Source organism: Neopsephotus bourkii, unplaced genomic scaffold (genome assembly GCF_033783945.1).
Source record: "Neopsephotus bourkii isolate Nb327-2 ecotype Australia unplaced genomic scaffold, CSIRO-AGI_Nbou_v1 NB_722, whole genome shotgun sequence".
Taxonomy (NCBI): Eukaryota; Metazoa; Chordata; class Aves; order Psittaciformes; family Psittacidae; genus Neopsephotus; species Neopsephotus bourkii.
Window position 1 is genome coordinate 26941 of NW_026901221.1, and position 17652 is coordinate 44592.

At 41.6% G+C, this 17652-nt stretch overlaps 1 long non-coding RNA gene across 1 annotated transcript; it reads right to left on the minus strand.

The window, feature by feature from the left end:
- Positions 1-14245: 14245 nt before the first annotated feature.
- On the minus strand, positions 14246-17651 carry LOC133212640 (uncharacterized). The gene is made up of 2 exons (XR_009725560.1): positions 17621-17651; positions 14246-14598 (listed from the first exon to the last, which is right to left on the minus strand). It is a non-coding gene; the product is annotated as an uncharacterized LOC133212640 (long non-coding RNA).
- Position 17652: the final 1 nt, after the last annotated feature.

Below are 17652 nucleotides of genomic sequence, written 5' to 3' on the forward strand. Positions count from 1 at the left end.
TCAGTGTAACAGGAGACAAGTTACAACAGCCCTATTAAAGGAAATAGCAGAGATCACAGAATTGACACATTCTGCTTAAAGACAGCCACACTTATACTTCATTGCACAACTAGAGACAAGTTTGTTATGTACCTCATCTTTCATAAACACTCATAGTTACTGGTTTAAAACATAAGATAAAAGCCAGCTGTGATTTGGCAAAGGAATAGGAGACAATATCAAATGATAAACTAGGCATATTATAGGTGTAAACAGATGTAGAAAAAGAAGAGTTAGATATAATAAGCACTCAATGATATGGGGTAAACAGCATGAGACTTGAAAGCAAGAAATATCCAACAACTTGTAATGTCAAAACTAACAATTGCAGGTCTTAGCAGGCAAATGAAATACGAACAACAAATAAATATGCATAAGAAGGGAACAACCATGTTAAATACTTCAATCATTGCTACAGAATGAGTGTTTTACAACAGAACAATACAAAATTGTTCAGGAAGTTATTCATAAATGGTGAACACTTTGAGAGTAAGTATGGTTTAGCTGGCTCATACTAAGGAACTCTTGCTGCATTCCAGCTAAACTGATAATTTCAGAAAAATAAAGCAAAGCATCAGGAAGCATGCAGAGAGAACACTGGATTGTTAGCAGTGAATTACGGACACAGGTTTAGGTGACATAATACTTTCAAAATCTAAAAAAAAAAAAAAAAAAAAAAAAAAAAAAAAAGAACTTGGAAGCCGAAGAATCATCCTTGGATGTTTTCACATGTAGGCTGTGTTTAGCAGAAATGGCTTATGGACTCGAAAGTGAATTATACAAGGCAGTTATGTGTCTTTTGTAAAAAACTAAAAGAAAAAGAAGACATAATAAAAAAGGAACACTGACTGGAGTATGTTAATGTCAGCAGAAGACAGCCTGGGAAACTATTTTAAGAGATCAAGAGGAAAAATATTTAGAAAAGCATGAGTTGATTAAGAACAGGCAATGTGAATATCAAGAAAAGGAGATCAAGTCTCCCTTGTTGGAATACACTAGGAATGATACCTCTCAGGTCCTACAGTATTGCACATTTGGAACAGCAGTAACATCTGCTGTCATCTCCACAGAAACTTGTACACATCCTGGACCTGTTTGTGGCTTTTTTGTGTCCTGCACAGAACCTGAGTCTTCCCAGCTCCTGCAGGAAGGAAATCACACAGTAAAGAGTTTGATTCTGTGGCTAGAAAATCCCCTCTGAATTAAACCCAGAGAACAAGAGGAATCTGCTTCAGAATGCCTTCATGTTCTTTGATGCACAGCCAAAGATCATTCTCCTCTTCATATTTCCAGCACATTTAGTCCTAGTCTGTTCAGTTCTGCATTTTTTACATAAGTGGCCATTGTCAATGAAGGAAGGGCTCTAAATATTCTTTTTCAGACTGGGGCGTATCTGGTGCATGGGAAGAACTATATGCTTCATTTGCCTGCCAACAGACATGCAAGTAGATGATGGGTAAAATGTAAGGGCATCTCATCCTTCTCAGATGAGGATGAGCCGTGAAAATCAATGCAGCTCCAGTTATCTCGGTTATGTCATGCCCAGCTATGGAGCAAAGATGTCTTAAGTGACTGGCACAGGTAGACTGGAATAGTGAACATACATTAGCTAACACCAGTTGAGGATCTTGTCCTGTGATTAGACCAGGATAATTCTGCTTAGTTCATTTACAAGCTGAGAGCACAAGACAATCTGAGGACCATCACAAGATGTTATTTTTGAGCACTTTATTCTGCTGAAATAGACAGAAGTCAGTATGATAGCACTGGAGCAGACTCTAATGTCCACAGCCAGAAGCTATTAAAAATGATAAGAAAAGCAATTCAGAAAAGTTTGTCATTTTGGTGAACAGGAGTCTGGCAAGGAGAAATATGTCTCTGCTCAGTTCCGGGAACAGTGAGTCACCACAGTCTATATACTCCCACTTTCCTTCTTGTCACATGTGGGTCCTACAGCAGTGGTCATATCAGGACAGAGAAGATGACACAGGACAAATGGCACGGCTGGAATCAGCTACTCACTGATAACTCACAGCAAGGGATGCCCAGGGCTGCACACGTTAGTAGAGAGTCTCCTGCAGCACACTTGTGCCCAGCTGCCTCTGGAGCACAGGCACAGAGAAACAAGACCCATAGGTCCATGTAAGCTCCTGCCTTCTCCAGAACTTGTCATTTTAGGGGGAAATGCAAGATTACACCCAGGAACCTTCAACCTTTCCTTTCAAACACCCTGTTACGCTCAACAGACACCACATTGCTGCAGAAATCTTCTTTAAGCAACTCACTACTTTGTAACCCTCTACCCTGTGTTCTTCTTATCTCCCCTTTTATCAGGCGGTCAGCCCTGACCTTTTCATCACCCAATCCACTGATGGCCTTTCTTACATCCTTCAAAATGAATGCATCCAACTCCCAGCAGCTGGAATATGTTTGCATTTGACAGGAACTTTGCAGCCCACCCGAGTCAAGCAAGAATGGTGCACACTTCTTGGAGATGAAAAGGATTAGGAAACAGAAGGCCTGATGCTGATGTGACTCAGTGGGCCCCTTGTGTACTGAAGAAGGTGGGGGGCAGAGGGGGGAAAAGATGGTGCTCTTACGGAGAATAAGGACAGGTGTGGTCTGTATACCAGTGCTGCCATCTCAGATGCCTGTGGAGAAGAAACAATAAATACTAGATAAAGTGCTTTAAGGGTTAAGAACTTCAAGGGGATAGCCTGCACAGTCTCAAAGAAGAGATAATAAAGAGCCTGTAACACTAGATCCAGCCTCTATGTAAAGATAATCTACTCGATGGAGGCTTAATCCTAGCAAGGGCTCTATAAACTCTGGGAAAAAAAGGGGATATAGTGTGAACCCTGAATAGTCTAATTGATCCCAAAAGTGGAGTCCCTTTTTATATGTAAATATCCCATCTCTCTTCAACTGCTTGATCATTCAGGGTCTAATCAAGGAGTTTCCAAAAAGACATCTGCTGTCAGTAGGAAAACCCATCCTCTTGTTTAAAGCTCTTCCCTCTCACCCAAGGTTTGAAGCTGTGACTTCTCTCATGCCACTTTAGTTTCAAAAGCTAACATGGACAACCTCTGGCACAGATGACTGTGTCTCAGTACAGACAAGAGGATCACCGCACATCACTCCATGGGCCATGGCAGGCACAGTGGCTAGAGAGGCAAAGCTGAAAAGCACATGATAGCTCACCAAATTGCTCCAGGAAGTTAGTTACTTTTGAGCACTTTCTTCTGCCTAAAGAGGGAGAACTCAGTGTGGCAGAAGTTATTTCAGATGAAGGTTTCATACCCTTGTTTTGGCATCTAGCCATCTGTGTTGCAGGCCCAAGAAGAATTATCTGAGATACCGAACCAACAGGCTACTCAGGTGCTGGAAAACAGCATAATTCAGCTTACTATCCTTACAGCTTTTGTATTTCAGTGAATGCAAGAAGAGGCAGAAAAGGCTGCTAGTGGAAGAGGGCAAAACACTTCCTCTTGAGACAAAGGGGCACAAAATCACAAAATGGGATATAGAAACTTTTATAAGTAGTTTTAAGTAATGTTAAGTTTGATGGCTTTGTAACAGTAGCAATGAAAAATTACTGAGGTGCAGGATACATAGAGAAAAAAAACAGAGTACAACTAGAGAACATACTAAGAATTCTCACAAGATAAATCGTTATAGTTGGCCTAGTTTTAAGAAAAACAGTCTAGAAGAACAGGACACAGGGATAAGGAGTATCTGGGAATGGCAGGTGTCCAGGATGGGCTACAGTTAAACTAACTGATAAGTAGGAGGATAGGAGGATTATTATGTCTCTGGTGCTAACGAACCAATTAAACTGGTATGAGCATCTACTGCGCGTGCTTCAAAGGCTGCCAGAAGTGATGAAGATTGTTGGAAGAAGTAACCGACCCTCAGAGACCACCACCACAATTCTGTACGCATGCGGGGAACTCTCTGGAAAATGATGTAATCCATACGTAGCCTCATGAATATGTATGTATGCCCAGTGACTATATAAGGGTGGCTTGTATAGCAGTACGGGGACACACGTTAGGAGGATTTATCCCCCGTGTCTCCCGGCGCCGCAATAAAGAATACCTGCTTGTCAGCTTGAAAACTTTGTTGGCAAGTTTGTTCCTGGAGTTTTCTCCGAATCACTCTTCAAAAATCCTGATCCAAAAACTGATGAACCACTAGGCTCACCCTGTCTCCAACAACCAGGACCATTGCTAGAGAAGCAGTAAGGTCACAGCTAATGGTGATGGTGCTGCACTGGTTAATATGACCAGTTTGCAGGATGCACAGGCAGCCACACAACACCTGGAGTTTTCTGCCATTGCAGCTTCTTGGCACAGAAAGCAGGGGCAGAAGCATTCCCCGTCTAACGTGAATTCCACAGACAGGCTAGGGATTCGCTGGTCCCTCCAACCAAGCTCCCCTTCTGGGAAACTACTGGCTCAGACTTGCTGATGGTCACAAAGCCTTGCTCCTCCTGTGGAAAGAGGAGGAGAGTAAACAGTTCTTTGCCTTCAGGTTACCAGTTGAAACAGGGTGGGGCAGGAAATGGTTCTTCACCACAGGGAAACCATTTCAGTGGTTTCTTGCTGTCTTTTGCTCACTTATCAGCTGTTTTTGTTTTTCCCTTTATGCTGGAAGAAGAGGTAAGAGACATATGTGGAAGCCAGAGTGAGAGCCTGTCCCCTTCTGTGTTCACTACAGAGCAGAAGGCAACAAAATCAGCAGAGGTAAAGTTAGCATGTTCTGCACACCACAGGCTGATCTAAAGCTCATAGAAGATCACTACCATTAATCAGACTTTCACCTTGTTTCCTTCCAACACCTTAGATGGCAAAGCAAAGGAAAACTACTAGAAAGAGTTTGACTTTACCATTCTATGAAAACAGAACAGCAGAATAGCAAAAGCAGCAGATGTGACTGACCAAATGGCCTCTGCTTGTTCTGCAGAGGTTTCACAACATTTCTTTGTTACTTGAATTCTAGATATATGTGCTTCTCTTACAAATTGCATTATTACTGTATATTTTCTTGTCTGAAAATTTTCCTTTGCTCAGATGAAAATAAAATCAATGCTCTAGCTGATGCTTGGAATGATGTGGCCCCAACACACAAACACACATCTGTTGTCAGAACTTTTCTGCCTTTCTTTTTCTTCCTTTTAATACAAGTCTGGAATCCACTGAGTGTTCTTCAAGTCTAAGCTCCAAACATTTCAAACAGCACAAAAGGTATGACAAGATGAAAGAAAATGTCCACAAATAGACAGCTAGACAACTAGTTAGCAGCTGTCTGCTTTTCTTCAGCTTTTTGGTGGGTTTCTTTTTTTTTCCTTTTTTTTTCTTTTTTTTTTTTTCCCCTGCAGGGGGAAAAAAACAAACAAACCAACTTTATTTTACAATCTTGAAGGAGCTGACTGCAGATTTCTTTTGTGCTGGCAAGAATCCAACTCTGTTTAGCACTGGAAGGGGGGAGAAGGTGAATTCCTCATGATGCCATGTGTAACCTTGAACCTGAGAATGGATTGTCTGTATGTGTAGAGTTGCAACAGTTTAGACAGAATTGCTCATTTTCCATCTTTTGTATTGTACTGATGGAAGTTTAATGAGGTTTTGGTGTTCTATCAAGCCAGGGCATTTTTGTAGTGAAAGGAACCAAAAAGAGCAGGTTTTGATTAAAAATGTGTATGGGCTTTTGGGACCTGGTTTAGATATTTCAGATCTTTAGCAAGCATGGAGCCTGCAGTTGAAGTTATTTATCTTCTCCCCAGACAAATCTGGCTGGGGGAAGGGTGGTAATGCTTAAATCCTTGATTTTAATTACTACTGTTGTTTGCAAGTACTTTTCTTCTGTCATTTCTGTTTTCCATCTCCCTCTAAACAGATGATCAACAGACAACATGGACTCCTGTCTAACTTGCAGATTTCATTTGGAAACATGAGCATCCAATACAAATATGAAACACTAACTGCAGTTGGATTCTCCTCCGAATCTTTCCTGCTTGTTCAGAGAACTCACTTCCTTTGTGAGGCTTAGTGAGAGGCTGAGAAACTTTCCATCCTCACCTCCTTCTGGGTCTCTTTGTGTGAACACAAATGAGTGTGTGTGTATGTGCATGCACAGGAGTCAGCATGCCAGACAGCATTCCACAGCAGATGATAATTCGTCCCTTTATTTGCACATTTAGCATGAGTTGCATTCTTCCAGTACCTGCTGAAAAGGTGAATAGGTACTGTCCAAGGCTGGGCAACAGCAGATGTGGGGAAGGACTGTCCCTTGTCTGGATATATCATACATAAACACGTCAAAGTTTCCATCCCACTGAAATAAACTCGTATGAAAATACTTAACTCTGCAGCTCTTTCCATTGACAGCTTCCAAGCTATTTCACTTCTTTTTCCTTTCATACCCATTATCTCTTTTGTGCTTTTAGATCATACGTTCTTCAAGATAGAGCCTTTATTACTGTGCTTGTACAGCACCTGCTACAGTGAGGTTGGTGGAATAGAACACTGATGCTAGTTAGCACTTAGACCTGCTTTCATAACAATAATTAATAGATAAATAGGTCAAGTTAATGCCAGACTTGAGTGACACAGGTGTTCCAGGTTCAGCCTTCTCCAGAAGGTACTTGAGGCAGCACTGGCAAGGGAAGGCATGCTGTTTTGCGTCTCACTCAAACATGTTTTCCTAAGCATAGACAAATCTGAGTCCTAAGATAGGACTGCAGGCAGCAGTAAAGGTTTATTCCACACACCTTGCTCCATCCTAGTTGAGAAACAGTTGCCATATCATGCCTTACTGCTGTAAGGCTACTTGAAACTTAAGCAATAGCCTTTCCTATTTGGCTAAAGATCTTATGTTCTACAGTTTCACTTCCCTTCAGCAGAAAAGCTACTGGGATTTTACTTCAGTGGCCCTGTATAAACTTCATCACCCTTAACAACTAGTGACATCTCTCTCCGGAGAAAGAGTAATGGTCAGGTTCAGGTTACGGCTCTTACTTAAAAGATTGAACCATGGAGAAAACTCAAAAGGGCAACTCCTTAAGAGTGGTAAATTCCTGCAGCCAAGTTAAAGAGAACTGTAAAGCTATGCCTTGCCACCTCATCCCTTCCTGGAAGTACCAAAACATCAAACTCCTTGAATCAGTAAGGATTGTCTAAAGCAGAGAAGGCAGCAAAGCACCCAACATTTACTAGGCAGGATGCCCATTTGTGCTTGTCAAGGTACCCCTGCAAATATCCACCTGCTTGGAGGGCTCCTGAGGATTGTGCTCCCAGCTGAAGTCCTCAGGGGATGTAAACAAGACACACCAACAGAAGCTGAAGGCCAGATTTTCTGTTGCTTGCTGCAGTTCCTGAACTAGGGGTCATGAAGAAAAGAAGGTTATTGTACTTACAAGGGAAACGATAAGCTCAAGGCAAAATCTATTACAGAAGTGGGGCTGACAAGTACAAGGCTACAGGAGGGATCACCAGAAAAAATTCTGGCTTAGTCCCTTTGCTTTTCACCAGTGTAAGGGCTACAGCCTGGTGGGACATTACACCAGCATCTTTCTAGCACTGTTTAAGCATGAGTGATTGAAGCAGCCATGGAGGACTGGGGAATCAGACCATGAGCTAGCAGAAGGTTAAAAGGACTGTGCAAATAAAAACTCTCTTTCAGCACAAAGGACACCACAGTTCAAGGCCAAAAGCTTCCCTCTGTTGTTCTGGAACTAATTTCAAACACGAATCAGAGGCCTAACATGGAGAGGTTACTGTCAATAACCCCTTCCTGAGACTGCAGCATTTAATGGGATGTTTGACTGAATGATACAAGAATGAATTCGTAAGCCAGTGAGGGAAAAGTTCCATTGCTTTCTTTTTTCTCAACAAGGAAGGAGCAGAGGAAAAGAGGGAGACTGAACAGATACCAGAAGAGAAGAAACAGATGGCCAATAGGCAAAAGAGAAATAAATGAGTTGAACTGGTGCAAAACAAAAAGCGCTTTACCCAAAATCAGTGGCTTACCATAAGGACGGTGAACATGTGCTGGTAACAGCAGAGACTCTTGGTGGGCAGAGAGAAGAACTTAGGGCCCAGCACTGAGGGAGCTCAGTGTGCAACTGCAAGACTTGGAAAGTCACTCTCTCCACGGAAGTCCAGCCAGACAGCAGCCAAACTTCAGCAGGAAGGACTGGGACTATTGTAATTCACTCAGTATAACAGGATCCTCCTCTGTACCATTTCTAAACCTACAGAGCCAAGTGAAATCTCAGCAATTTCAGGCCACCAAAACATTTCTTCACAGTAGTCCCTATTCAATCCTGTCATCATCAGCACATGGTAAACAAGAGACTCAAAATCTCAGGCCTGAATCCATAGCAGATGTTTGCTATCTATTTCCTGTGTAGGCACATCGTTCCTACTGATACCAAGGAATGAGGAGCTCAAATACCTCTGTGGAGCTGAGCCTTGGAGTGCAAGACAAATAAGTGGGAAGGAAAAAGGCACAGAGAAAGCTGCTTTGCAGCCTCCAGGCAGCTCTAAATTAGATGAAGGCACTGGTCCAACTCTGAGCCAGCACTCTGGAGATGCTTCAGCAGCCCACATCTGTGCTCCAGAGCCTCACTGAGGACATCCATAAAGAGCTCCCAAGGAAAGACCCAGTGTTCAAGAAAAATACACGTTGCTGTAGAGTATAAAGACACAGTGACTGAAATTTCCCCATATTTTTGCTGCCTGGGCTGTTCACAGAGCCATTACAAAGAGGCCTTCTAGACATCGGAGACTCACTGCTTTGTGTAGGCATGGAGAAAGGAGGAAACCAGACACTTCAGGTATTTATTTTAAAAGTCTATCATGCATTTGGATGGCTTCTAGTGCCAAAACTAATCACACTGGTGGAAAAGGTACAGAAGCGTAACAGGCAAAATGTGGAGAACAAATGAAAGGGAAGGAGCCTGGAATGACAAGCAGAAAAGGTAGCTCTACAGATAAGAGGGTTTTCAGTGCACTGCATGTGCTGCAACCTTTTAAACAGCGAATTATGGCTCCTGAAACCTTTTAAACCACAGAATATGACTCAAAGGCTTAAAAGTATGGCATGGCATCTCCAATGTATTACTTTGCTGGAGTATGCTGCTCTCCCAGATTGAGGGGAAGAGAATTAAATTAAAAGAAGAAAAAAAGTTCACCCATATCCTTTGAGTTTTTCTGTCCCCTTTCTGCAGCAATACAGAATAACGGGCAATTGCCATATCCCCCTGCTGATAGTTGGACTGCCCGGGATCCCAGGATTATAAACTCCCTATTTTCTCTGACCTCTTTCACAGATACATCTTTATATACACTGACAGTCACACCAGTGCCATTACCTTTGGATGGAATAGCCTACAAACTGAAAGCATCAGTAGCCAAAAGCAACATAATCAGCAGTTCACATTACTTAGAGAATATATAGATTTTGTCTCTAGAAAAATTATAGAGGTGGACAGGGCTGACTAATGAAAGTGGAGAAGAAACATGTATACAAGGCATTTGCCACAGGATGAGGAAGTATAGTATTATCTGAATCATACCGCACTCAGAAATCAACCCTCCCTGCTATTTGGTGTCCTTCAAGAAATAAATCCCACCCACAAGGCATTTAATAGACTTTCGCAAGGGGCTTCATTAACTGAGGTTTCAAGACATCTAAAATACTTAGTGCAGGCCCAGGTAGGTGAAGGGATTAAATTATACTTTACTTTGCTAAGCTGTCTTTTACCCAAGTATGCTCCTAAGTAAACTGTCTTTTACCCAAGCCATCTTTTTACCCAGGTATAAATTGCAATGGGTGCAAACTGCAAAATGGACTGCATTGAGAGGAAAGAAAAAAAGAGGTAATCATGACAAATTATACTTTTTTCAGGTTATCATCATCTTGCTCTGCCTCTGTCATATTGTTCCTCAAACACAGCAGTCTGCAAAGCCACCTGATTCCCCTCTTCTTAGGGCTTTTTTTTCTTTTTTCTTTTTCTGCTTCTTTTCGGTTTTTTTCCCCCTTCCTCCCTTTGTACTATTTGTACTTCCTGGATAAAATGTGCACTTTTGCATATCTCAGCCATTTCAAGGGCTGTGATGATGAACTGCCCTGTTTAGTCCTTTCCATCACAGTGTCACTAGTGGTCTTGTCCCTGATTATCTTTAAGGACAATGCATTCAATAATCGCTTCAATCCAAATCTGTCTATAATTATGATCGAGGATGATATACTAAGTTATATATGTGAATGAATGGTTCATTTTTCAAGCCTACATGTTGTTTTCCAAATTATTCGTAGCTGCAATGTAACCTTGGTCTGCAACCTCACCAAAGAGTGAATGTGACTTTTCACTAAACTGATTGAAGCTCTCTTTAAAAGAAAAAAAAAAAAAAAAAAAAAAAAAAGAAAAGAAAAGAAAAAAAAAAAGAGAGAAGAAAAAAAGAACAAACCATCCTTACACACACAGGCACACACCCTTCAGTTTTGTTCCACTTTTACCATTTCAGGGCTGTTGGTTTTCTACTGCGCTTTAGAGAAAACAAATCCTGTTCCCTGTAAAGCTCACTCAGTATCTGGTGCGAACTTGTGGGTGGTGAAAGAAAAAGAGATCTGCCCTGAAAAGAAAAGCCCTGTAAGCTAATTCTGTGCTCAGGATTCCTTGAGTGCTTTAGGGAGGCAGGTAGAACTCCGCTACTGCCTGCTTAGACCTTTAAAAATTTCTCTTCTGCTCCTTGCCTCTGCTGGGAGCAATTTCACCACAATTACTGAAACGAAGCCCCTGAATTCCACTATGTAGCTATTCACAAGACCCTCAGTGCTTTTGGACTTGATTTTTCTCCAGTTTTCTCCACAACAGGAGCAGTTGTGAGGAAATTTTCCTCAGTCAGTGGCTTCAGGTTTCTATTAAAAACTTTTGCTACTTGCAACACTTCTCAAAACCTTTAAAAAACAAAACTTGCATTGGAATTATTCAATCAAACGGTATTAAAAGCACAGATTATGCTTTAGAAACCACTTACAAAGAAGGTTTTTACAGATCAGTGAGGACGCTAGTGGGGAGGGGCCCCTGATATGAATGGAAACGTTTGTTTCGATCCTCATTTATCTCAAGGCCCGGGTGCTTTCTGGACAGTGAAACATTCTTCTCCTCCCTGTGCTTGGAAAAGTGAGGATCAAGTTGCGAGAGAGTGCCCTTGAATGCTCAAGTAAGGAATTTGCTAAGTGGCCTCCTCAGCCAACACAGCTCCCATGTTAACTGTGGCTTCTTAATTCCCTCTGCCCTCAGCAGCAGGATTACCCATCCTTTCTTACGGCCAGCCAAGCCCCCACAGTTGTACCCAGCCATAAAGTCATGACCACTTCTCATGTTAAAATGTTTGCCATTTCTCCACCACCCTGAAATTTTAACCAAGCCTTGATAAGGATATAATCCACAGTTTTGTAAAGGTCCTAGCGGTTTCAATTTGTCTAGGGCTGCTCAGGGATTTCTGTAACTGCATGTGTTTACGGGACTGCCCCAGCCTGCCTGGATTCCACGCACTGCTGCAATATAAGCATTAATTAAAGAATAAAAAGTTATTATTGTCACTGATGTCAGCAATCGTGTTGATTTGGAATCCATCTACATTTAATGAATACGTGAGAAAACATTGCAATGTTTTGGTTTTCTTTTTTTACAAGGAAACATTTCATGGGTTAAATTTGCTTTTGCCTAAGCAAATGTGAGGTACCCACTGGGTCCCTTCTTAAATGAGCAGTGACCTTCTCTAACAAAAGCAGTACCCAGTGCTTGGTGAGACAGTGGCCTGCACAAATATATCAGAATTCAAATTTGCAGCCCCAGTCTCAAACCTAATTTTTGTTAGTGGGAGTTTGGCCAGAGTAAAGAGTGCGGTGTTCGTCCTGTAACTTGCACAGCTAACCTCAAGCTTCTCTTCTTCCTGCCATCCAAAGCTTCTTGGGGTTAGTCAGGACTGATATTGATGTATGAACGTCTTAAAAGGACTGTACATAGCTCCCAGGCTGAAGACTAAACATTGCTGTGTAAAAGAGAATTTGGCAGTGATTCTATAGGATGAACCTAATCAGAGCAGACAGATTACAATACATGGTAAAGGCATGGAGTTGAAAAGAAAAAAAGGACTTGCTCTGCAGAATTGCATAATATATTCTGGAGAAACTAGAAAACCTTTCAGAGCAGCTGGGACAGAGGGAAATGAACCATTTGTTCCCATGTGAAATAAACAAAAGAAGGAAATGCTCCAATCTGTCTCCAAACTAGGAAAGGAATGGTGGTGAGAGAAGTGACCAGAAACTGAACCAAGAGTTTCACATTGTCCAGTTCCTGACAGTAGCTGTGTTTGAAGTGCACAGAAGATCACTGCACAGGCAGATATCACCTCATCCCCTGGTCAGTACCTGGTGAGCCACAGACCTCCACAAAGGAATGCAGCCTTTGGCAGATGTCACTGGATGCCTGCAGTTGAGCTGCTCTATTTTTGTGTCCTGATATACTGCCTGATAGAGGAAAAATCAAAGCAACCACATATTGCTCAAAATATTGCTCTGTACATGACCAAGAAAAGGTCATCCCAGACACTTGCAGTGAGTTTCTCAGAGGAAGGTCATTTTCAGTAAGAAAATCCACAGAACCAAATTCAGGCAGAATTGAAAGACCTACAGTTTGGAAGGACAGAATTCTGTATGGCATTGACTGTGAAATATTCAACAGAGCCAGTCATACACTTGCACATGCTTTTTTGGTCACTAAAGCGTCACTTGTTGGATTTTTTTTATAGATGATAACCAACTCAATCAAGAAAGAATGCACAAAGCTTATGCGTGATACCTGTTGACAACAGTGTAACTTCCACTCATCACCACTCTCCTTTTAAGGCTTAAAGCTAGGTACCATTCTGATGTTTTGATTCATATAAGAAAGCTGTTAATATGAACTTGAGAGCATGAAGTGAAGCCAAGCAATCATCTTGTCCATACTTGTTGCCTTTGTATTGGACCTCTGAAGATTTTATATTTCCCATTTCAAGCCAGACAGAAATGCCAGCACTCCTTCTCCTTCCAAGCAGAACCCAAAGAAGGTTATTGTTTAAGCAGTATGACCATGAGTCAGTCTGCAACTGCGATCACACTGCCTTTCTGTGGACACCTTATGAAATACTTGGGAGATAACTTGACCATTCTTTTAGACAGTCTTACATTCACAGCCAATGAATTGATACAGATGAACAATGTTCACAACTGACCCATGCATTCTGATTCACATTTCTTCAGTCCACTTTCTCAGTGCAGATCAAAAAACCACAGTTCTCAAGATGAGCAGCTAAACCATCAAGCATCCCCAAAGGGACACATCTGGAGCCCTTGTAAATGACTGCATGCAATCAAATTACCTAATATCTCTTGCAAAAGGACAACAACTCAATCTGAGGTTTCCGTTGCTTATTTGTATGTGCAGATTCTATGATTCCATGATTTCTGCCTGTTTGCTTGCTGCTCCAGAACCTCCATCAAGTGGTTAAGGATCTTCACCTCATTTCTGGGCGAAAAACAACCAAAGTCTTTACAGAGAGCATGTAACAATTTCTGCCTATTGCAGTTCTGTTCTTTGCTAAAAATTGCCCCACCAGCTCTTCCCTCTCACCTAACAGCCATGTTCCCTCTCATTTATCATCCTGTTAAGGTGAGCAGATTTAATTTATTAAGCTGCTGGTTTTAAAACAAGCTGCATGTCCAGAGCTGCACACAGGTGTACATAGATGTAATGTCACCACTGCTAGTTCTGCAACACTAAACTGCTGGAAAAATATCTTCTCATGAGCCCTAAAGCACACCTGAGGGCTCTCCTTGGTTATGCTGCTGTAGTTTACAGAACTGGGAATTGCACTTTACACGTTCCTGTGCCAAGACGGAGGAAGAAGGTAAACAAATTTCAGTGGCTGGGAATATTAGACCCCTCTTGACCTTGCTTTTTCAGTCTGAGTGCAAGGAATGTTCTGCTTGCCTGAATTCCCATATTTTTCCTCCTTTCACAAGGAAATAGTGGAGTTCAGGCAGTTGAGAAAGGCATTTGGAGGAGGAACAATCAGAAGAGGGTTTCATGTTGCAGCAGTTTCCTGAGTGAGAGAAGACAGGCATGGGAAATAATAACTCTGCTCCAATGTCAGGGCTGAAGAGATTTCTATTTCCAATTTAAATGTAATTTTAAGAGCTCTTTGTAGCAGCAAGGGTTCACTTCAAGAACCTAGAGGCTTAGTACACAAACTGTGCAGTCCACAGAAAGGTTCCCATCAATTTCAGGGTGGCGTGCCTTATGAATGTAGGCTCTTATGCTGCAATCAGGAAAGAGGGAGCACTTTAAAAATGCTGGTGCTCTGCAATATTTATAGGGTCTTTCTTTCTGCATCATTCAGTTCTTGCACTTGGCTGTTCAGGCAATTCTAAGAACTGCTCATCGGCAGTTTGTGATGCTTGGTTTCCTTCAGGGAAAGCAGAAGAGAAACTACTAGGGAGATCCTAGAAACATGGGAAGAAAGGAAAATCTGTATTGGTGGAATTTAACAGTCCTAGGTTGATTCATAATAAATAGAGAAAAAGTTAATGGCTGAATACTAAAATAACAGGCAACCCACATATTCAACACATTATGATTTTACATACCATAATTCCTGTAGTCCTCATAAGGTAAACATGTGCTCATCATACTTCCTCACATAATGTTTACAAATCCTCACTGGTGTTTTTCACAGTGATTAAGTAAGTTAAATAACCAGATGGACTAAAAAGGAAAAGACTTTTATTCTGGAGGACAGCTCACTGGCCAAAAAGAAGGAGAAGATTAAACACTGTACAGGCTTTTCAACTTCAAATATTAACAAAGTTCTTCTAAATAAATTCAGCAGTAGAAAAGAAGGATAGACAGTTTTGAGAAAATGCTCACTCTAAAACGTGCTTGAATGCAATCCAGTCTGGAGAGTGGAGAACTCTCCAAACCTCAAGATGGTAAATTGTGACTAAAATCATGTCCCAGTTTTGCCCATGTACAGTAGCATCCACTCAATTTCCATAAAATACCAAGTAGCTGAAGCAGCATTAACAACACATAACTCCAAACTACTTGAAGCACAGCACGATTTCTGAGTTCTAAGTCTAGTAGACGTGAACTCTAAAAGTAGATATGGCATTCTTCCACTGTCCCAGTGCTCTGGGTAGTTCAGAACTGCAACCAGCAAACATTAAGAAAATATGTACAGCTAGAAAATGCCATATCTGTTTTTACTCTTGGCATTAAAGCTCCAAAACCCAGATATGTGGAAGCAGAGTGTGAGGCTATGTTTCAGTGTCTTTGCAGCTGTATGAAAACCCTGATTTTCTCAAAGAGTCACCCAAGGGGATAACTCACTTTTTCTTCAAACATTTTTCTGTGTTTTTATTACTAAAGGGGAAGTGCTGGAGGACTTATTTAGGGAGTGATAGTAGATGACAGATTAAATATGAGCTCACAGGGAGAGACTGTAGCACAAAGAAGCAAATACCATACTGGGATGTGGAGCAGAATTACTTGCAAGACTACAGAGGTAATAATACCTCCATACACAGCCCTGGTGAGGCCCCTCTTGGAAAACTGTGATCAGTTTTGGGCAACTCAATACAAAGGGGATGGCAATAAAATAGAGTGAATAGAATGAACAGTGATAAAGATAAGCTGCTTGGAAGGTATGATATACGAGTAAAAGGTAAAGGAACCTAACTTACTAAACGTAGATGAAAGATGGAGGAAAGGAAAGGGCGAGGGGAGGAAGGACATAACAGCGCCACAGTATTCCTGCATGGGTGGGAAATTTGACTGTGTCTATATTGCAGAGACAGAGAGCAAAAAATGGCATTTTTCATGGAAAATTTCAGAGTAAGCATTAAGAATTCCTTTACTCTTTCCCACCTTATGCATGTAATTTTGTTGTAGGAGGGAGGAAGGTAATTTATTGAGGGGGGAGGAAAGAAAAAAGGAAAATTTTGGAAATGAAAAAAACCCAAAGGAAACCAAACTACACTTGTAAACACACATACACACGCACCCCCTCCCACACACATACATATTCTTGCACACATACATATTTTCTCCCCAAGAAAAAACATTAATGGAGCATTATTAGACAGCTCCAATCAAAGGCTGATGTTCAAACTTCAGTCTGTTCTTAAAAAATTGTGTTTTCATGGGTAACTTTATCACATTCTGGCCCACTGCTCATATAATCACTCCACCCTCAGCAGAAAGATGTCCATCATTGTAAAGGGGCAGCACCATGCTTGCAAAGGCTTCTTTCTGGATATGTTGGATGATCTCCATCTGGCCTGGTGGTCAGAGAAGAGCAGCTGGCATTGCTCCGAAATAAGAAGTGCTCTTAGGTTTCAAACTGCTGAAGCCTAGACTTGCTTGGGTATCTCCAAGCACTCAGGCAAACATGATTAATAACAAGGTGGCTGAGCCAGGCTGGGGGTGGAGGTAGCAACTGGAGACAGAGTAGAGGAAGACTGTCAAAGTCAGCACTGTACAGCTGAGACAAAGCTGGGTTGGAGCTGGGAGAAAGGGCTGGGGGTAGGTGGGGGCAATAAAAATACTCCTTTGCATTGTTCATTCCCACTCATAGCTTTGCATTAGCTCAGCTGTACACCTGCAATTAATACACGAAACTGTCTTCTGGAGACAGTCTGTTTTATGATGCTGTTTGCATAATCCTTCCACCAGCCTGTCTGTGTCCTGGCAATTTGTGACTTTCCTTCCACTCACTAATAACTAATAACCCCCCCCACTGTAACCAAATAAACTGTTTAACTAAATTTCTTCGTCTCACTCTCCCTTTTTCCAGGAAAACTAACAGAGCTGGAGCCTCTCACTTTGACTTGTCAATTTCTTTCACCTTCCACCTTTCCTGCTTTTGACTGGCAGCGTGTCCTGCTTATAAATTTTGCTTCCACAAAAATCAGTGTTTGACTTTCAACTTTTAACTACAAACACAAGTCAGCCTCTGAATTTACTAGACTGCATTTATTTTTATTGTACAATCTTATAAGTTATCCTGGCCGTCTTTCCAGTTCTTCTTCACTCTTTTTTTGCTCATGAAAGTGTATTTTATATTGTTGTTAAAAAGGTCATCATCTCTAAACCAAATAGAGTTCTCATTCACTTTCTTCCCTGTTTTCTAGCACTTACAGTAGAATTTGGGTTCAGTCCATTGGTGTTTGGTTGTTCTTTTAGAGTGGGAAAGGTAGCAGGAGACAGACAGCGTCATCTGTTTTAAATTAACTGCTTGGTACTGTACAAGTCAATAGGATGCATTCACTGTACAGTGAACTATGATTAACCAAGGGCCTGACATATATGAACTATGCAAGCATTGGGAACCCTGGAGCAAAATCTCACACTGTTACAGCATTCTGAGCCATGTGCCAATATCCCAGCGTCAGCTGTCATCCGCAATACCAGTGCCCTGACTTTAACAGGGCCTATTCAGCAGTTTAAGAATTGTAGGCACCTTACCACTGCTGAGAGAAATTGAGCAATGGTTTCAC